Source organism: Leucoraja erinacea, chromosome 3, assembly GCF_028641065.1.
Source record: "Leucoraja erinacea ecotype New England chromosome 3, Leri_hhj_1, whole genome shotgun sequence".
Classification (NCBI taxonomy): domain Eukaryota; kingdom Metazoa; phylum Chordata; class Chondrichthyes; order Rajiformes; family Rajidae; genus Leucoraja; species Leucoraja erinaceus.
The window spans coordinates 12434643-12457194 of NC_073379.1; the positions used below are offsets into that span (position 1 = coordinate 12434643).

The 22552-nt window shown below is 46.2% G+C and overlaps 1 protein-coding gene across 3 annotated transcripts in view; it reads right to left on the reverse strand.

The window, feature by feature from the left end:
• The window catches only part of si:ch73-337l15.2 (glutathione hydrolase 6), a 77791-nt gene that overhangs the window by 21978 nt on the left and 33261 nt on the right, over positions 1-22552 (reverse strand). The gene's annotated exons all lie outside the window — the stretch shown is intronic.

The following is a 22552-nucleotide window of genomic DNA, read 5'->3' on the forward strand; positions in this document are numbered from 1 at the left end:
GAACAAGATTTGCAGGACACATTGTTTTACACAGAGGGCAGTGGGTATCTGCACTCTTCTCTGTGTGTTGAAATGCACAACATCTTCACCTTTACCAAGTTGGATATGCATCGGGATACAGAGTCATAGAGCGTAACTTGCCCACGCCAACCAACATACCACATTTAAACTACAGCACAACCCCACCAGCCTGCGTTTGGCTCACATCCCTCTAAACCTGTCCTATCCATGTACCTGGTTAACAGCGTTTCAACATTCTGATAGTCCCCTGCCTGAAGGATGAAAGGCTATCTTACTGAAACATATAAGATTATTAAGGGATTGGACACGCTAGAGGCAGGAAACACGTTCCCGATGTTGGGGGAGTCCAGAACCAGGGGCCACATTTTAAGAATAAGGGGTAGACCATTTAGAACGGAGATGAGGAAAAACGTTTTCACCCAGAGAGTTGTGAATCTGTGGAATTCTCTGACACAGAAGGCAGTGGATGCGGACTCTCTGGATGCTTTCCAGAGAGAGTTAGATAGAGCTCTTAAAGATAGCGGAGTCAGGGGATATGGTGAGAACACAGGAATGTGGTACTGGATGATCAGCCATGATCACAATGAATGATGGTGCTGGCTCGAAGGGCCGAATGGCCTACTCCTGCACCTATTGTCTATTGTGTATTGTCTAATGAACTACCTCCTCTGGCAACTAATTCCATACACCCACCACCCTTCTGTGAAAAAGTTACCCATCAGATTCCTGTTAAATCTTTCCCCCTTCACCTTAAACCTATGTCCTCTGGTTTTCGATTCCCCCGCTCCGGGCAAGAGACTCTGTGCATCTATTTGTGCGTTTGGCCGACCTATTCCAACATCACCACTTTACGTTCCCCTCCAAATTATACATTTTCCTGACTTGAAATACGTTGCAGTTCCATCATCGTCACTGGGTCTAAAGCCTGGAATTCCCTTCCCAAGGGGACTGCCAGTGGGCATACCTTCACAGTGGGCACAGTGGTGCAGCTGTTCGACCTACTAGCTCGTAGTGCCAGAGACCCGGATTTCTCCAGGTGCTCCGATTTCCTCCCCGTCCGGTGTCCTCCCACAATCCCAAAGACCTGCGGGTTTGTAGGTCAATTGGCTCCTGTAAATTGCCCCTAACGTGTGAGGAGTGGATGAGAAAGTGGGATAACGTGGAACTAGTACGAATGTGTGATTGATGATCGGTGTGGACTCGATGGGCTGCAGGGTCTAAGTCTCTGTGCTGGTTCACTAAAACAAAGCGGCAGCTGTTCAAACCATTGATTCATCACCACCTTCTCAAGAGTCATTCAGGATGGGCAAGAAACACTGAAATACAAGAAATATTTTACATCCTGAAAATAATCTAACTAAAACTGATCAAGGATCTTGATTTAGATGACTTGCAATCACTACTGGCAGAGTAATTTCCCCAGCATTGGTCAATCAAGAACTAGAGGACATAGGTTTAAGATGAGAGGGGAAAGATTTAATAGGAACCTGAGGGGCAACTTTTTCACACAAAGAGTGATGAGTATATGGAACGACATGTGATGTACTAATACCAACATGTAAAAGACATTTGGGCATCAGGGAACTAAACTGTCCTCTCACCCACTAGAGAGTGGCCCAGACCTCCCATCTACCTAATTGGAGACTTTTAATCGGACTTTACTGGACTTAAATCATGTAGTACACTTTAGAAACATAGAAACATAGACAATAGGTGCAGGAGTAGGCCATTCGGCCCTTCGAGCCTGCACCACCATTCAATATGATCATGGCTGATCATCCAACTCAGTATCCTATACCTGCCTTCTCTCCATACCCCCTGATCCCTTTAGCCACAAGGGCCACATCTAACTCCCTCTTAAATATAGCCAATGAACTGGCCTCAACTACCTTCTGCGGGAGAGAATTCCAGAGATTCATCACGCTCTGTATGAAAAAAGTTTTCCTCATCTCGGTCCTAAAAGATTTCCCCCTTATCCTTAAACTGTGACCCCTTGTTCTGGACTTCCCCAACATCGGGAACAATCTTCCTGCATCTAGCCTGTCCAACCCCTTAAGAATTTTGTAAGTTTCTATAAGATCCCCCCTCAATCTTCTAAATTCTAGCGAGTACAAACCGAGTCTATCCAGTCTTTCTTCATATGAAAGTCCTGACATCCCAGGAATTAGTCTGGTGAACCTTCTCTGCACTCCCTCTATGGCAAGAATGTATTTCCTCAGATTAGGAGACCAAAACTGTACGCAATACTCCAGGTGTGGTCTCACCAAGACCCTGTACAACTGCAGTAGAACCTCCCTGCTCCTATACTCAAATTCTCTTTATTCTCTTCTTTATGTGCACTGTGGAGGGCTTGATTGTAGACGTTTCACTGACTGGATAGCACGCAACATGAAACTTTTCACTGCACGTAACAATAAACTAAACTAAACTAAATAATAAACTGAACTAAACTGGACATGGATGGGAAAGGTTTAGAGGGTTTAAGGGGCAAACGCAGGCAAATTAGATGAGCGGTGGGGTATCTTGGTCGGCATGGATGAATTGGGCTGAAGAGCCTGTTTCCACGCTGTATGGCTCTATGATATCGAGCTCCTGTTCCCAACCAGGCAATATGCAATGTTTTTGTGAATTGCGGGACATTAATCTCCTTAAAATATTTTTGATGAGCTGATTAAATGAGACAGGAAAGGTCAAGCTGTTTGTGAATATTAATTTAAGTGTCGGGAACGTTAACAGAATGAAATTTCACTTGCCAATTTATATGTCGCGGAAAGTACATTTTTGATATATGACCGTCTAATAATTTTCCTTCCTTATTGAGACAGCATCCTTGGGTCAAAGCAGGGACTGGAGGGAGATGGATTATGTGCAGATAGATAAGAGTTGGTCGCTGCATCATGTCCAGCACAGACAATGTGGGCCGAAGGGACTCTTCACATGCTGTACTGTTCTATGTTCTAGGATGAAAGCCTCAGTGCAAAACTGCACTGTTTCAAGAGCAGATAGCCGTGCAAATCCATGTGAACACGTGTGTAGTACAGATGGAGGTGAAGATAGACATAAAAAGCTGGAGTAACTCAGCGGGTCAGACAGCATCTCTGGAGAAAAGGAATAGATGACATTTCGGGTTGAAATCCTTATTCAGACTGAGAGTCAGGGTCTCAGTCTGAAGAAGAGTCTCAACCCAAAACGTCACCCATTCCTTTTCTCCAGAGATGCTGCCTGACCCACTGAGTTACTCCAGCTTTTTGTGTCTATCTTCGATTTAAACCAGCATCTGCAGTTCCTTCCTACACTGATGGATGTGATGTCCTTTGGATCAGTCATTCACCTGGTGTAGATGGATGCAATAGTCCATGTTATAGGAGAAGATTTAGGCCAATCGGCCCATCAATCTAATCATGCCTGATCTATCTCTCCCTCCTCACCCCATTCACCTGCCTTCTCCCCATAACTCCTGACACCCATACTAATCAAGAATCTGTCAATCTCCACCTTAAAACTACCCAATGACCCATCGGCTGCGGCAATGAATTCCACAGTTTCACCACCCTCTGACTAAATTGCCTCATCTCCTGTCAAAAAGTGCGTCCTTTTACTCGGATACTGGTGCCTCGGGTCTGAGACTCTGCTACTAGTGGAAACATCCTCTCTGCATCCAGTCTATCCAGGCCTTTCAAAAGATCCCAGATTATGATCTGCTCAGGAAGCGTTTTCCCCAATGTGTCAGCATGCGATGGAAAGGAGTCACAGCAACGCCTCTACTACCCGAGGAGACTGAGGAAATACAGTACGTTTCCAAAGACTCTAACAAACTTGCACAGATCCACCGTAGAAAGGATAGACTTTAGAAATACAGCGCGTAAACAGGGTCTTCGGCCAACCGAGTCCACGCCGACCAGCGATCACCCCATACACTACCACTATCCCACGCACTAGAGACAATTTATAATTTTTATCTATGCCAATCAACCTACAAGCCTGCATGTCTTTGGAGCGTTGGAGGAAACGGGAGCACCAGGAGAAAACCCACACGGTCACGGAGTGGATAGCACGCAACATGAAGCTTTTCACTGCACGTAACAATAAACTAAACTAAACTAAATACGGTCACGGAGAACGTAGAAACTCTCTACAGACAGTAGCCGTAGTCAGGATCAAACCCGGGTCTCTGCTGCTGTAAGGCAGCAACTTTAACTCTGAGCCATTCTGCCACCCAATATTGTCGAGATGCAACACATCTCAGTTGGGAACTGCTCTGCCCAAGACCGCAAGAGATTGCAGAGAGTTATGGATGTAGCCCAGTCGATCATGCAGACCAGACTCCCCCACCATCGACTCCACCTGCACTTCACACTACCTTGGGAAAGGAGTCAACATAATCAAAGACAAACCCACTGACTCCCACATCGCGTGGCCAGAAGGCTTCCCGCCAGGCCGCGACTATGGACTGGGAACGAGGCCAGAGGCCTTTATCAAGGCGCCGCGATCTCGATGTCTCCCAGATCGCCACCTAGAAGCCCGAGTTGGGGCCCCGCGGGTCGGATGGAGGAGCCGGGCCTCACGGGTCAGAGTACGGGTCGGCAGAACGGCCGACAGAGCCCGCGGTTGGGGCCCAGGTCGGCACCGCAGAGGCGTGAAGTGAGGGTGTCGGCAGCGCTGAGGCCTCAGCGGCGTTGAAGCGTTGCGGCGACTGCGCTGCCTCGTGGGTCGACCCACGATCGATGGTCGATGAGAGCGTGGAGGGACCACCGTGATGGGAGAGGGGAAGAACAATGGAGGAGCCGGCGTGTGGGGGATCGCCGTGAGGGACGTGGGGGGAGAACAAAGGACAATTGGGAACCCGACATGGGGGATCCGCTGTGGGGGGGAGAATAAAATGGAGGAGCCGGCGTGCTTTGTAACTTTGTCAGTGCCGTAGGTGCCAGCTATTTGTATACAATGGGTATGTAAGCAAAGAATTTCCCTGTGCCTAGTCACATGTGACAATAAAGTATTCCATTCTATTCCATTCCATCTATCTCAACAACAATTCTTCCCACCTTGCTTCCTGCAAAGACTATCTATCCCCGACTCCCAATAAGCGAGTTTGGTATCTCGATAAACGCAAGGAATCATGGGATTTGTCAAAGGTCATTTGGGATTTTTTAAAAAGCGAACTCAGCGCTGTATAAACTGTGTGTAAATTGTTAACTATTCTTCCAGGGAATTAAACTAGAATTATGTCAACTCAATAGATTCCTTTCTTGTTCTACTGTTCACACACTACTTACACAGTCCCAGTTCTAGTTCATTTCATTAATCTGCAATAATGAGATATTCAAAAAGTTGAAGAATTTATTATTTTCATTTAATCTTTAATGTGTTTGCTACTGGAATTTAAAAAAAATATTACTTGTGTTTGAAACAATTTCTTACCTTTATTCATAATTTACGTGTCAAAATATATTTAATCTGAGGCAGTAATCCACAGCAGCTGAGAGCAATAGTTTTAACTTTGAGGAAAAACAAAACCATGAAAGAAAGCAAATGGTGGAATATCCTCCGACCAGTCCATCAGCTTCATTTAAATGTTCCTAACCAATGTCTGCAGTGATCTCCGCTGAGAAGATAAATATTTGACTTGGAAAAGGGCCAGTTTAGAAAGGTCGTCATGCAGTATGCCCAACCTCACCTCTCAAAGGAAAGGTGACAATAGCCTCAGTTTCCTCGACAATAGCCTCAGTTTCCACGATAATGACATGTCTGATGATGATAGACATAAACTTAAGGGCCTGTCCCACTTGACCGTCATTTGCGCGACATTTACGCGACCTGCTAGCGTGTGGGTTGCATGTGGGTAGTGTGTGGATAGCGTGTGGGTAGCGTGGGACGGGTGCATGGAGTGGTGTGGAGGAGTGTGGAGTGGCGTGGAGGAGTGTGGACTTTGTCCTGCACTAAATCTTCGCGTGCCACCGGCCTGTCGCGTACCTGACGGCCAAAGTGGGACAGGCCCAAGACCCTGGCGCGACGCAACATCTCACCTCCAACAGCAGCAGAAGCAGGCAAACAATCGCCGAGCTCGGCCTGGGGCTCAGGCCGTTGCAGATCCAGATCCGCCCCCACTCCTACTCCCAGAGCGGGGCCAAGAAAATTGAAGGTGGACACAAAATGCTGGAGTAACTCAGTGGGACCGGCAGCATCTCTGAAGTGAAACAATGGGTGACATTTCGGGTCGAGACCCTTCTTCAGACTGAACGTCTTACCATTTGTTTTCCCGATTTCTCAGGCATCTACCAAAAATACAGGTTCTACACCATAGACAACTTCCCTCGAGCTCTGGAAGCAATCAACTACACCTAATGCAATACCATAAATCCAAAAGCTGCTACTGAACAGAAAAAAAACACTGCAAAGAGAATATTAAGGCATTCTGCAAAAGCATAAACTTGGTCAGGCTAGATTACATGGGGAAATGGCAACAGCACTGCATGGAATTGCCAGCAATCTCTTATCTTAAGTGCCACTACTTTTGGGATTACTTTTGAAGTCTTTCTTGGCTGCTTTCTTACCCACTGGGGAGAAACAACTTACAAAACTGCACCAAATAACAAAGTCAATTATCCACTATTCATCATCACGCTGTCGCTCACTCACCGAAGCATAAAGCAATATAACCACCAAAATCATCGTGGTTTTGTACAAATGAACCATAAATGCACCTAGTTAATAGCTTTGAAAGTAGTATTTTCTTACCTCGAAGAAGCGAAACTGGAAAATTCATATGAAACGCAGGTTCATACACACACAGTAGCTCAGCTGGTGAGAATGTTTATCCCGAATGACCCATGACCTGGGCATGCACAGTTGTAATACCGAACTCGCTTATTCCTCCGTCTACGCCGCATCTGTGCCCAAGACGAGGGGCATTCTTTCCCCTCTTCCATCATAGATGAGGCCCTCACTCGTGTCTCCTCAGTACCCCGCAGCTCCGCCCTTGCTCCCCCTCCCCCTCCCCCTCGTCGCAACAGGGACAGAATCCCCTTAGTCCTCACCATCCACCCTACCAGCGGTCACATACAGCACATAATCCTCCAACATTTTCGGCACCTCCAACGGGATCCCACCACGAGTCACATCTCCCCATCTCCACCTCTTTCCGCAGAGACCGTTCCCTCCGCAATTCCCTGGTTAACTCATCCCTTCCCACCAAAACCACCCCTTCCCCAGGTACCTTCCCCTACAACTGCAGGTGATGCAACACCTGTCGCCATACCCTCGACTCTGTCGACTAGGCAGTGATTGCACCTCCTTCAACCTCATCTACTGTATCCGTTGTTCAAGTTGTGAACTCTTATACATCGGCGAGACCATATGTCGATCGTTTCGCTGAACACCTTCACTCAGTCCGCCTGGACCTACCTGATCTCCCGGTTGCCAAAACATTTTAATTCCCCTTCCCATTCCCACACTGACATTTCTGTCCCAGGCCTCCCCAATTGTCAGAGTGAGGCCAAACGCAAATTGGAGGAACAGTACCTCATTTCGCTTGGGCAGTTTACAACTCAGGGATATGGTTATTGATTTCTCAACCTTCAAGTAACCCCTGCATTCCCTCTCTCCATCCCTCCCACACCCACCACACCAGTTTTTTGTTCTCACCCAGCAAACAGCAAACACTAGCCTGTTTCATTTATTATTGTTACTTTTTTGCATATCTTTCATTCATTCATCATTTCCCTTTCCCGTGACTTTCAGTCTGAAGAAGGGTCTCCACCTGAAATCAACCATTCCTTCTCTCCAGAGATGCTGCTTGGCCTGCTGAGTTACTGCAGATTTTGTGTTCGGTTTAAACCAACATCTGCAGTTCTTTCCCACACATAATCAAAGACTTGTCCCGGTCAATCCTCCTTCTACCTGCTCCTGCCTGGCAGAAGGTACAGAAGCTTGAAAGCTCGCAGCACCAGACTCAGGAACAGCTTCTTCCCCTCTGTTATCAGGCTTCTGAATGGTCCTTCCATAAGCTAGGGTGCTGTCCAATTGACATCTACCCCATTGTGGACATTGGACTTTGTCTCTGGAACTGATGCGCTACAATGCTGGGAACTATGGAGCTCTTTGCTCTATCCATTGTACAGTATATGAGTTTAACTTGATTGTACATGAACCTTAACCTAAGCATCAAGGATAAGCAATAGCAAGATAGAGCAAACAGTGGATACTGCCGAAGATACACAGCATAGGTTGGAACCACACGGAGAGAGGAGCTCTTTGTACAAACTCGTGCTGGAGTAGGCCAATCGGCCCTTCGAGCTATTACCGTCATTCCATATGATCATGGCTGATCATCTAAAGTCAGTACCCTGTTCCTGCTTTTTCCACATATACCTTGATTCTGTGCAGCCTAAAGGGCATGTCCCACTTGGCGATTTTTTCGGCGACTGCCCGCATTATCGACCAAAATATTTGCGGTGTGATGTGGCGTGATGACGTTTGGTGCGCAGTGTTTTTTCAAGAATCGTAATTTTTTTTTGTCGCCGCTGGATTTTGAAATGTTCAAAATCTTTTGATGACACTGAAAAGACGCCGGCAGTCGCAGAAAAAAAACGGCAAGTGGGTCAGGCACTTAAGAGCTAAATCTTACTCTCTCTTGAAAACATCCAGTGAATTGGCCTCCACTGCCTTCTGTGGCAGCGATTCACAACTCTTTGGGTGAAAACGTTTTTCCTCATCTCAGTCCTAAATGGCCTAGCCCTTATTCTTAAACTGTGGTCCCCTAGTTCTTGACTCCCCAACATTTTTCCTGCATCTAGCCTGTCCAATCCCTTAAGAATTTTATATGTGTCTATAAGTTCCCCTCTCATCCTTCTAAATTCCAGTGAATACAAGCCCAGTCGACCCACTCTTTCATCTCTCTACTTTTGCAGATGCGCTATAGATAGTATTCTGACGAGATGCATCTCAGCCTGGTGAGGCAACTTGACCACCTGAACCTGCAGTGAGTGGCGAGCACAGCCCAGAACATCACAAGCTTGTCACTTCCCTCCTTCCAGTTCATCTTGTAGGAAAGAAGTTGTTAAGCTGGAAAGGGTGCAGAGAAGATTTCCAAAGATGTATCCAGGACTTGGGGCTCTGACCTATAGGGAGAGGTTGACTAGGCTAGGACTTTATTCCTTGGAGCGCTGGAGGATGGGAGGTGATCTTATGGGGATGTACAAGATGATGGGAGGAATAGATAGGGTAATTGCACAGAATCTTTGCCCAGAGTAGGGGAATCAAGAACCAGAGAACATAAACTGTATTTAAGAAGGAACTGCAGATGCTGGAGAATCGAAGGTACACAAAAAAGCTGGAGAAATTCAGCGGGTGCAGCGCATCTATGGAGGAAGGAAGGAAATAGGCAACGTTGCCTATTTCCTTCGCTCCATAGATGCTGCTGCACCCGCTGAGTTTCTCCAGCTTTTTTGTGAACATAAACTGTATCTTGGTACACATGACAATAAACTATAAACTAAACATAGGTGCAAGGTGAGGGGGAAAGATTGAATAGGAACCTGAGGGGCAACGTTTCATTACACTAAAGGTGGTAGCTGCCAGAGGAGGTAGTATGGAAGTTATATAGAAGAGCACTTAATTAAATAATTTATCTAGTAATCAAGGCAATAAACAAGTTACCTATTTCTACTTTTGCACCTTTGTATTCTTAATCAATACATTTATATCCTTGTATTAAACATAAACTAATATGTATAAAATGGTGTGTGTAACAGTGGCTTTAGCTAAAACATAGTTGGGAGATTAGAAGCAATAGTTTAGAATTTGATGGCGGCCGACAGAGCAAGAGATATGAAGGGAAATGTAAAGACTGAACCAAGGTCGGAAGTTAATGGTGGCGAGATAGAGATTACAAGAATCAAAGACAGATTGATACTACACAACGTTTGAAAAACATTTGGACAGGGGCATGGATTAGAGCAAGTTGAGAGGGTTATGGGCAAACGCAGGCAGATGGGACTAGTGTAATGGGGCATGTTGGTCGGTGTGGGCAAGTTGGGCCGAAGGGCATGTTTCCACGCTGTATGTCTCTATGCCTTCATGGTGTGTTGCAATAGGAGGGCTGGAAGTATCGTCAAGGACCCATTCCCTTTTCTTTCTTCCATTTTCTAAGAGAGTATACAGGAGTTTGAAAGCCCAAATGTCAAGACTTAAGAACAGCTTCTTTTCCACTAGCAGCAGATTCCTGAATGAATCATCGCTCACACCCACTTGCTTAGTTTTGTTTATTGTCACGTGTGCCGAGGTACAGCGATGTTGTGTGCTAACAAGTCAGCAGAAAGACGATACATGATTACAATCGAACCATCCACAGTGTATAGATACATAAAAAGGAGTAACATGAATAACGTTTAGTGCAAGATAAGGTCCAGTAAAGTCCAATCAAAGATAGTCCGAGGGTCTCCATTGAGGTAGATAGTAGCTCAAGACTGCTCTCAAGTTGGAAGGGCCATTCAGTTGCCTGATAACAGCTGGGAAGAAACTGTCCCTGAATCTGGAGGTGTGCGTTGTCACACTTCTGTACCTCTTGCCTGATGAGAAAGGGGAGAAGAGGGAGCAGCCGGGGTGCGACTCGTCCTTGATTATTCTGTAGGCAGCATGAGGTGTAAATGGAGTCAATGGAAGGGAGGGCGGTGTGTGCGATGGCCAGGGCTGTGTCCACAATTCGCTGCAACTCACTAAAGGTGCTGCCAAGTACTCTTACGTTGAACTTTATATCATTCGGCTGTCCTATTATGGTTTTTTTATTTATTTTTGCACTGGATCAGGTTGCATTCCAATTTATCATTCTGTGTGCACGCTGTTTATTCTGAACTTTATGTGAACAAGGAATCCCATTGCACCGTGAAACACATGGCAATAAACACATCTGAACCTGAATATGGAAGAGAATAGTAACAGTGAAAGAGTTGCAGAAACAAGGAACTGCAGGTGCCGGTTTACACAAGAAAGACAAAGTGCTGGAGTAACTCAGCGGGTCAGGTAGCATCTCTGGAGAAAAGGAATGGGTGACAAGTCACCCCCCCCTCCCCCCCTTCCCCCACTTTCAGTCTGAAAAAGGGTTCGGACCCAAAACACCACCCATCCTTTTTCTCCTCAGATGCTGCCTGACCCACAGACTTACTCCCGCACTTTATGTCGGTCTCCAGTACAAACCAGCATCTATAGTTCTTTCCTACAAAAAAGTGCTGGAGTAACTCGGGTCAGGCAGCATCTCTGGAGAACATGGATAGGTGACGTTTTGGGTGGGGATTCTTCAGATTGAATGTGGGTGCAGGGGGGAGGAGGAGAAAGAAACCTGTGAAAGAGGAGGGGGAGTTTGATAGGCAGATGGTTGGGATATCTCGCACCCGCAGACCCTCAGCATAGGAGCACCGCAAGGCTGTGTACTCTCTCCTCTCCTCGACTCTCTCTACACCAATGACTGCACCTCCACTGACTCCTCTGTCAAGCTTCTCAAGTTTGCGGACGACACAACCCTGATTGGACTGATCCAGGATGGGGAGGAATCTGCCTACAGACAGGAAGTGTCACAGCTGGCGTCCTGGTGCCATCGCAACAACCTGGAGCTCAATGCTCTTAAGACGGTGGAATTGATTGTAGACTTTAGGAGAATGCCACCTCCCCTCACCCCACACAATCAAAAACACCACAGTCACATCTGTGGAGTCCTTTAAATTCCTTGGAACCATCATCTCCAAGGACCTTAAATGGGGGGCCACCATCGACTCCACAAAAAGGCCCAACAGAGGATGTACTTCCTGCGGCAGCTGAGGAAGCACAATCTGCCACAGGCCATGAAGGTTCCATTCTACACGGCCATCGTAGAGTCTGTCCTCACCTACTCCTCATGGTCTGGTTTGGCTCAGCCAGCAAGCATGACACCTGGAGGCTGCAGCGAATCGTCCGATCAGCTGAGAAGGCTGTGCAACCTTCCCTCCATTGATGAACTGTACACTGCAAGGGCCAGGAAGCGAGCGGGCAAGATCATCTCTGACCCGTCTCACCCTGGCCACAAACTCTTTGAATCACTTCCTCTGGAAGGCAACTCCGGACTGTCAAAGCTGCCACAGACAGACATAAAAACAGCTTTTTTTTCCACGAGCGGTTGCTCTACTCAATAACCAAAAATCTGTAGCCTCCCTTTGATCTGGTATTTTATTTCTTTCACACGTTTAAACTATAATGTTTTATTCTTAATGTTTTAATGTTTTATGCTTTATTCCTAATGGTTTACTGTCTGTTGTGTTGTTACTTGCGGGTGGAGCACCAAGTCAAATTCCTTGTATGTGTACATACTTGGCCAATAAACTTATTCATTCATTCATTCAAAGGCCCAAGATTAAAGCAGTAGGTGTGATGCAGAAGAGTCGCAAATTATGAAGACCCTGCTTTTTTTCCCTTAGTCTTTAGACATTAGAGATAAAGCACGGAAACAGTCCACATCACCCAGTAATCACCCCGCACAATCCTACACACCAAAGCAAATTAACCAACAAACCTGTACGCCTTTGGAGTGTGGGAGGAAACCGGAGCACCCGGAGAAAACTCACGCGGTCACAGGGAGAACATACCAACTCCGTACAGACAACACCCGTAGTCAGGATCGAACTTGGGTCTCTGGCGCTGTGAGGCAGCAAGTCTACCGCTGCGCCACCGTGCCCTGTGATGATTGCTCCATGCACACCTTTCATGTTTTGCCCTGCATCAGCCCGCTGTGTAGGACCCATGCATTGAAGCTTCTGTCGCTGGGTCATCTGTTGTTTATCAACAGGTTTAACTTTCTTTACCACCCTTCACGTGCTGGCAGCACACGATCAAACAATTTAATTGTGTTTGCCTGCACCATTAAACGCCTCGCCTTCACTGACTTACAAACTTTAATCACCTCAATCTGTGCTGACAAAGATTTAACAGCAGTCGGGCAGATTTATGATTCGATTTGACAGCCTTTAAATCACCTTCGGTCACTCAGACTCCTGAGCATAATATCAGTATTCCTTGGCTGAGAATATGTTTAAATGATGCAATGGGAATTAAGTACAAATGCTGTAATTCTGAAATAAAGCAACACAAAACACACCCTAAATATATCTGTACGTTAGGACTTTAGCTGAATGTGGGCCTACATTCCTCATAGGGATTTGCATTATTATTATGGACACCACTGAGATTCAGTTTCAGATTCAGATTCAACTTTAATTGTCATTGTCGGTGTACAGTACAGAGACAACGAAATGCAGTGAGGGTGCACTATGATCACCAATTCCAAAGATCAGCTTTCTCAAAGCAACTACCAGGCTCTTGAACACTACACAACGCTAACCTCAGCTATGAACTTTTTTTAAAAATTTCAAAAATATTTATTAATATATTAAAATAATAAAAACAGTCCAGTAAAAAACAAAACAGAACCCACCACCATAATACACGACACATGATAAACTATTATACAAGTATGTTACAATCCTTGTCCAGGATGCATTCCACCCCCCGCGGTCCCAGAAATCCCGCAGGGTACCCGTGGACATCGCGCAGTCCGTCTCTATAAATTATAAAAGGACTGGACAAGCTAGATGCAGGAAAAATGTTCTCAATGTTGGGCGAGCCCAGAACCAGGGGCCGCAGTCTTAGAATAAAAGGGAGGCCATTTAAGACTGTGAGAAAAAACTTTTTCACCCAGAGAGTTGTGAATTTGTGGAATTCCCTGCCACAGAGGGCAGTGGAGGCCAAATCACTGGATGGATTTAAGAGAGAGTTAGATAGAGCTCTAGGGGCTAGTGGAATCAAGGGATATGAGGAGAAGGCAGGCACGGGTTATTGATTGGGGCCATGATCACAGTGAATGACAGTGCTGGCTCGAAGGACCGAATGGCCTTCTCCTGCACCTATTTTCTAAAAGGAGGCTACAGATTTTTGGTTATTGAGTACTACTACTCGTGGAAAAAGGCTGTTTTTATGTCTGGCTGTGGCAGCTTTGACAGTCCGGAGTCGCCTTCCAGAGGGAAGTGATTCAAAGAGCTTGTGGCCAGGATGAGAGGGGTCAGAGATGATCTTAACCACTCGCTTCCTGGCCCTTGCATTGTACAGTTCGTCAATGGAGGGAAGGTTGCAGCCAATAACATTCTCTGCTGATCGGACGATTCGCTGCAGCCTCCGGATGTCGTGCCTGGTGGCTGAGTCAAACCAGACCATGATGGAGAAGGTGAGGACAGACTCTACGATGGCCGTGTAGAATTGGACCATCATTACCTGTGGCAGATTGTGCTTCCTCAGCTGCCGCAGGAAGTAGATCCTCTGTTGTGCCTTTTTGACTAGTTCTTGATATGGGACGGGCCAGTGAGGGAACTCCTTCGGCTATCGAGGGAGTTGGCAAAACAAGTTTCCAATTAATGATTCAAAAGTTTAAAAATGTCAAGAAATTAAAGGATGTTAGGCAAGCTTTGCATAGACCCTAAGTAATGATTACATAGAAAGGAGATATGTCATGTACATCTGTTAATGACAAAGTCAAGGATCCAGTTGCAAAGGGATGCACAGAGACCCAATTCCCTAAGCATGATAACAAGTTTGTAGGAGAGGATGGTGTTGAATGCTGAGGTGCAGTTCATGAACAACAGCCTGATGTATGTGTTTCTATTGTCCAAGTGGTACTGTGCAGAGTGGAGAGTCATTGAGATCACATCCTCTATGGTTTCTATTGTGGAGGATGGCAAATTGCAGTGGATCTTGGTTTTGAGAATCTTACAGCATGGAAACTGGCATTTTGCCCCCAGGTTGCCTATACCAACTAAAATGCTCCATCTACACTAGTCCTACCTGCACGTGTTTGGCCCATATCCTTCTAAACCTTTCCTTCTTGCTAAGGTAGGAGTTGATATGCACCATAACCAACCTCTCAAAGCACTTCATCAACACTGGTCGGTAATCATTAAGACATGTCCCCTTACTCTTCTTGGGCACCAGTATTGTTCATGCCCTTATAAAATAGGTGGGAAGCTCAGACCTCAACAATGAGAGGTTGAAGATGTCTGCAAAACTCCAGATATTTGGACTGCACAGGTTTTGAGAACGTGACCATTTCACCATTGTGTGAAAAACATTTAGACAGGTAGTGTAGGAAGGAACTGCAGATGCTGGTTTCTACCAAAGATAGGCACAAAAAGCTGGAGTAACTCAGCGGGTCAGGCAGCACCTCTGGAGAAAAGGAGTAGGTGACATTTCGGGTCGGAACCCGTCTTCAGATTTGTACAGATACATGGATAGGAAAGGTTTAGATTTCCTATCCACTTTGGCGAGTGGAAAGAAACCGGAGCACCCGGGGAAAACCCACTCGGTCACAGGGAATGTGTACAACCTCTGTACAGACAGCACCCATAGTCAGGATCGAACCTGGGTCTCTGGCGCTGTAAGGCAGCAACTCTACGCACGGTTCTTTGTGGAAGGACATCTGTCCTACCTACATAATACGGGTGGACCTACACAGTCTATTATCCCACCTAGTGTGATAGACTTATAACAGGGTCCTCAGTTGAGGAGCAGGTTGGGATGTGATGAACGCTGGCACTGCCAGTGTGGAATGGAAACACACCTGTCAACAACGGACAGCACAGTGGCAAAATAGTAGAGTTGCTGCCTCAGAATTATAGAGGACGTTCTTGTCAGGTGTGCTTCCACTCCACACTACCATCTACCTCATTGGAGACCCTCGGACTATCTTTAATCGGACTTTATCTTGCACTAAACGTTATTCCCTTTATTCTATGTCTGTACACGATGTACACTTGATGTGTAATCAAATATGGTTTTTCCACTGACGGGATAGCACACAACTAAAAAGACTTCACTGTACCTTGGTACACGTGCTAATAATAAATAAACTAAACTAAATTTGTTGAGATCTAGTCAAGAGTCAATAGTCTTTAATTGTCATATGTCCCAGATAGAACAATTAGCTGCAGCAGCACAAGAGAATGTGTAATAAATAAGAAAATGTTCAGTCCACACACACACACACACACACACACACAATATATATATATATATAACTGCACATAAACAACAAGCAATAATAGCCCACGTAGTTCAGAGCTTATTGGTGTTTAATAGCCTGATGACTGCAGGGAAGAAGCTGTTCCTGGACCTGGACATTACAGTTTCCAGGTTCATGTACCTCCTTCCCAATGGCAGGAGTGAAATGAGAGTGTGGCCTGGGTGTGGTGTGGGTCTCTGGTGATGCTGGCTGCCTGTTTGAAGCTGACTTTTATCGGGGTGGGGAGAGGAGCATCAAGAACTTGGAGACAGGGGAGAAAGCCTTCAGTGTCTGAATTTCTCCTGTAACGTGGATTATTGCGGGGTCTTGTGCCAAGCTTGAACCTGGCACAGAAACAGTGCGTTGGTTGGAATTGGAATGATGTTCATGTGAACATCAGTATGAGAGAGCTGTTCAGAGTTTGCACCTTTTGCATCAAATTATCACAAAGATGCAAGGCCAATTAGTCCTGGCCCAATGTCTAGTGTTTATACACGCTTGTGGAGCAAGCACATTTTTGGGAGACAAATAACAAGAGGGAAATAAATCTCAAAAAAACTCCTGGAAAACAAATATAACTGCAGATGCTTTCATCTGAAACATAAACAGAAATAGACACAAAGTGCTGGAGTAACTCAGCGGGTCAGGCAGCATCTTTGGAGAACATGGATAGGTAACGTTTCACAGAGTGTTGGTGTAACCTAGCGGGTCAGGCAGCATCTCTGGACAACATGGATAGGTGACGTTTCACAGAGTGCTGGAGTAACTCAGCGGGTCAGGCAGCATTTGTGGAGAACACGGATAGGTGACGTTTCACAGAGTGCTGGAGTAACTAAGTGGGATAGCCAATGTTTCCGGACGGGACCCTTTTTCAAACTGAAATCTCAAAGACTAGATGGCATAGCTTTAAGGTGAGAGAGGCAAAATGTACAGGAGATGTGCAGGGCAAGTTGAATACAGAGGGTGTTAGTGCCTGGAACACATTGCCAGGGGTGGTGATGGAGGCAAATACAATAGTGGTGGTTAAGAGGCTTTTAGATGTGCATATGGTTATGGAGGGATAGGGATTATGGATAGTTTAACTTGACGTCATATTTGGCACATTGTGGGCTGAAGGACATGTTCGTGTACTGTTCGAAGTTGGGGCAAAAAGTGGGGTGCAGAAAATATTTAGGAGGATTTGGAGAGTTTGAGTTACAATGACCATAACTACACAGAGAACAGTATAGCACAGGATCAGGCTCTTCGGCCCAACCTAGTTGTCTGTCCGAGCTGCTACCATTTGTCTGTGTTTTGCCCATATCCCTCTGCATTTTCCTATCCATGAACCTGTCCAAAAATGTATTTTAAACATTGTAATTGTACCCACGCCTATGGGCAGTGGGCAGGTGCTATAGACCTGCACAGGAAGGTAGACGCTCCCGCCCCCACTGTGGGCCACAGACTGTAATGTTCTACGTGCTGTACTGTCCAATGTTTACAGCACGGAAACAGGCCCTTCAGCCCAACTTGCCCATGTCGCAATGGTGGCCCATCTACACTAGTCCCACCTGCCTGTGTTTGGCTCGTATCTCTCTATACGTTTCCTGTCATGGCTCTATCCCATATCCCTCTATACCTTTTCAGGCGAGTGCCCTCGAGCTTGAAGGTCGAAGACAGTCGCTGAAAGGTTGTGTCTGTGGGACAGGCCCTTTAGGAAGGAGATGAGGAGGAACTTCTTTAGTCAGAAGGTGGTGAATCTGTGGCATTATTCGCCACAGAAGGCTGTGGAGGTCATCAGTGGATATTTTTAAGGCAGAGATAGATAGATTCTTAATTAGTACGGGTGTCAGGGGTAATAGAGAGAAGGCAGGAGAATGTGGTTAGGAGGGAGAGATAGATCAGCAATGATTAAATGGTGGAGTAGACTAAATGGGCTGAATGGCCTGCTCATATCACTTATGACCTATGAAAAGTGGCTCAGAGGGAGAGTCAGTCATTTCATACCATCTATCAAAGGGCCATAAGAAAAGTGGATCGCTTCACAAATGGGCAGCACAGAGGCGCAGCTGGTAGAGCTGCTGCCTCACAGCGCTAGAGGCCAGTGTTCGATCCTGACCTCAGCTGCTGTCTGTGTGGAGTTTGCACGTTCTCCCTGTGACCGTGTGGATTTCCTCCGGGTGCTCTGGTTTCCTCCCAAAGACAAAGGACAAAGGGCAAAGATTGCCAAGATGCATGGGTTTATAGGTCAATAGGCCTCTGTAAATTGCCTCTGTAGAGATAGACACAAAGTGCTGAAGGAACTCAGCAGGTCAGGCAGCATCTCTGAAGAAAGAATATGGGTGATGTTTCAGGTCGGTGCCCTTCTTCAGGGGTGTAGGGAGTGGATGCAATAGTGGAACAACACAGAATTAGTGCAAATGGGTGCTCGGTGGATTCGGTAGGCCAATGGGCCTTTTCCCATGAGAAACTAAAGTAATCTAAATGGCTTGGGAGATAGCTCCCAGTGAAGGCAGACATCAGGGATGAAATTCACCATCATTTTCTGGAAGTCACCACAGGCTTTTTTGGCCGTCTCAGCAAAAGGTGTCGACGGATTGAAAACTCAGATGCAGCACAAAGGGAAGCTTTCACGCACTGAAATCGCCTCCTCCTACACACTTCTGATGCACACAAGCAACAGGAGATCACTTCAAAGCTCCAAAGAGAAACAATCAATGCTGTCTTCACAAGAATTACTTTACTTTTGACTTCAGAGCTACAGTGTGGAAACAGACCCCTCCTGAACCAGTGCCGACATGAGTTCACCCCGTACACCAGCCCTATCCTACACATGAGGGGCAATTTACATTTAACAGAAGCCAATTAACTGACAAACCCGAGGTAAACACAAAATGCTGGAGTAACTCAGCGGGTGAGGCAGCATCTCTGGAGAGAAGGAATGGGTGATGTTTCGGGTCGAGACACTTCTTCAGACTGAAGAAGGGTCTCGACCCGAAAGGTCGCCCATTCCTTCTTTCCAGAGATGCTGCCTCACCTGCTGAGTTACTCCAGTATTTTGTGGCTACCTTCAATGTAAACCAACATCTGTGGTTCGTTCTTACACAAACTTACAAACCTGTACGTCTTTGCAGAGTGGTTTAGTTTAGTTTAGAGATACAGCGTGAAAACAGGCCCTTCGGCCCACTGAGTCCGCGCCGACCTGCAATCCCCGTAGACTAGTACAATCCTATACACTAAGGACAATTTACAATTCTTACCAAAGTCAATTAACCTACTAACCGCTATTGTCTTTGAAGTGTGAGAGGAAAGCGGAGCACACGGAGAAACCCACATGGTCACAGGGAGAACGTACGAAGACTGCACCTATAGTCAGGATCGAACAGCAGATCTCTGGCACTGTACGCTGCAAGTTTGCCACTGCGCCACTGAATCCCTTCAATGTGCAGGGCCATTTTTAAGGAGTTCAGTTCTGGGCACCATGTTATGGGAAAGATATTGTCAAGCTTGAAAGGGTTCAGAAAAGATTTACAAGGATGTTGTCAGGACCAGAAGGTGTGAGCTATAGGGAGAGGTTGAGTAGGCTGGGTCTCTATTCCATGGAGCACAGGAGGATGAGGGGAAATCTTATAGAGGTGTACAAAATCATGAGAGGAATAGATCGGGGAGATGCACAGAGTCTTTTGCCCAGAGTAGGGGAATCAAAGACCAGAGGACAAAGGTTCAAGGTGAAGGGGAAAAGATTTAATAGGAATCCAATGGGCAACTTTTTCACACAAAGGGTGGGGAGTGTATGGAAAAACTCCCAAGGAGGTAGTTGAGGCTCAGACTATCCCATCGTTTAAAAAACAGTTAGACAGGTACATGGATAGGACAGGTTTGGTGGGATATGGACCAAGCGCAGGCAAGTGGGCCTCGTGTAGCTGGGACATTTGTTGGCCTATGTGGGCGAGTTGGGCCGAAGGGCCTGTTTCCACACTGTATCACTCTATGAACGGGGTCAGTTTTGTTTTCACACAGAGGGTGGCGAGTGCCTGGAACACACTGCTAGGTCTGGTGGTGGAGGCAGATACAATGGTAGTATTTAAAAAACCTTTTGATAGGCACTTGGATATGCCATTGGCCTTCACCAGTTAGGGTACTGAGTATTGAAGTTGGGGCATCACGTTACAGTTGTACAAGATGTTGGTGAGGCTGCACTAGAGTGGAGTCATCCTGCTATAGGCAGAATGTCATTAAGCAGAGAAGATTTACCATGATGTTGCCAGGACTCGAGGGCCCTGTGCTAAAGCTGAGGCTGGGCAGGCTTGGACTTTATCCCTCAGAGCGGAGGAAGATGAGAGGTGATCTTATTGAGGTGAATAAAGTCATGTGGGAAATAGATAGGGTGAATGCTTTTGCCATTTCTTTTTAACCAAGAGTAGGGGAATCAAGAACAAAAGGGCAGAGGTTTAATGTGGGCGAGGAAAGATTTAAAAGGAACCCGAGGGGCAACTTTTTCCAATCAGAGAGAGGTGGCTATATGGAACGAGCAGCCAGAGGAGGTACTGTAGTTGAGGCAGGTACTATATCAGCATTTAAAAGACACTTGGACAGGTACATGGATGTTTCTCACCTGCTTTAAAAGGGCATGAACAATACAGGTGCCCAAGTAGAGGAAGGGGGACATGCCTCAATGATTCCGACCAAAGGTACCACACATCCACGGTGACAAAGTGATTTGAGAGGTTATTTATGGTGCATATCAACTCTTACATTAGCAAGGAAAGCTTAAAAGGGATATGGACCAAACTCAAGCAAATGGAACTAACTTGGATGGTTCATCTTGGTCGGCACGTACGAGGGGCCTACTTCCGATGAAGGAAGACACAAAAAGCAGGAATAACTCAGTGACTCTGGAAAAAAGGAATAGGTGACGTTTCGTGTCGAGACCCTTTTTCAGACTGAGAGTCAGGAGGGAGGGAAGCTAGAGGTATGAAAAGATACAGAACAAATTGCAGCCGGTACTGATGGCCGGAGAGCCCACAATGATCCATTGTTTGCTGTAGAAGAGGTGATAAAAACGGGACGCGAACAGTAAAACTAGCAGGACGACCTGGGTGGGAGAGGAAATGCTTGAAACCAGATAAATCAATATTTATACCATTGGGTTGTGAACTGCCCAAGTGAAATATGAGGAGCTGTTCCTCCAATTTGTTGTGGCGTCACACTGACAGTGGAGGAGGCCCTGGATAGAAAGGTCAGCGTGAGAATGGGACGGAGAGTGGTTAGCAACCGGGACATCGCCCGTTTCCATGCTGTGTGACTTTATACCAGCCCCGTATTTGAGATGAAGGTAGGTGAAGAATAACTGCTGATCTCGCCAGCGATAACAACACTGCCCGAAAAAAAAGTTATTATTTATTTTCCAAAAACTCATATGCTGGGCCACCGGAGAGATACAAGGAAAGATATTGCAGTGCGAGAGGCAACGGTATATTTACAGGCCTGCATTTTGACTCTGACAGCACACAGCAAGGGGCCGTACGTTATCTGCCCCCACCCCGCCTCCATGCTGTGAATTAGTGAGCAAAATCAAATTAAACTGTGCTGACTACAATCGTACATGAATTTTATTGTTGCCATTACTCAGAGAAAGCCATTCAAAATCCTTATCACTCTGCAAACAGCTTGCCTCCGAGGTTCATGCTGCAAATGCTAAGTTCATTTTTATCACCTCTGCGACAATACAACACCAGTTGTTCATAGTTTTGTGCCGATAAGATAACAGAATCTTCCAGTTGCTCGTGTTCTGGGAAGATTATAGCACCATCAAACCCCTAGCATGGGCAACCCTCCACTATTGCCCCACTGTTGCCAGGGTTTAATGACTATTTTGCTTTATTTGATGCTCGGTTTGATGGCAAAGCAAGATTAAGGAACTAGATAAGTGGTCCTTTTTTCCCAGGGGGCACATAATCCTGGCACAGAGAAGGCCTGGAGAGAGTGAATGTGAAGAGGATGTTTCCACTAGTGGGAGTGTCTAGGACCAAAGACCATAGCCTCAGAATAAAAGGACGTACCTTTAGAAAGGAGATGAGGAGGAATTTCTTTAGTCAGAGGGTGTTGAATCTGTGGAATTCATTGCCACAGACGGCTGCGGAGGACAAGTCAGTGGATATTTTTAAGGCGGAGATTGACAGATTCCTGATAAGTTAGAGTGACAGGAGTTGACATGGGGAGAAGGCAGAATGATATTTAGAGGGAGAGATAGATCAGCCATGACTAAATGGCGGAGTAGACTTAATGAGCCAAATGGCTCAATTCTGCTCCCAGAATCACACAAGAATACATACCAGAAGGGCGGTCACGGTGGCGCAGCGGTAGAGTTGCTGCCTTACAGCGAATGCAGTGCTGGAGACCCAGGTTCGATCCCAACTACGGATGCTGTCTGTACGGAGTTTGTACGTTCTCCCCGTTTTCTGTGTGGGTTTTCTCCGAGATCTC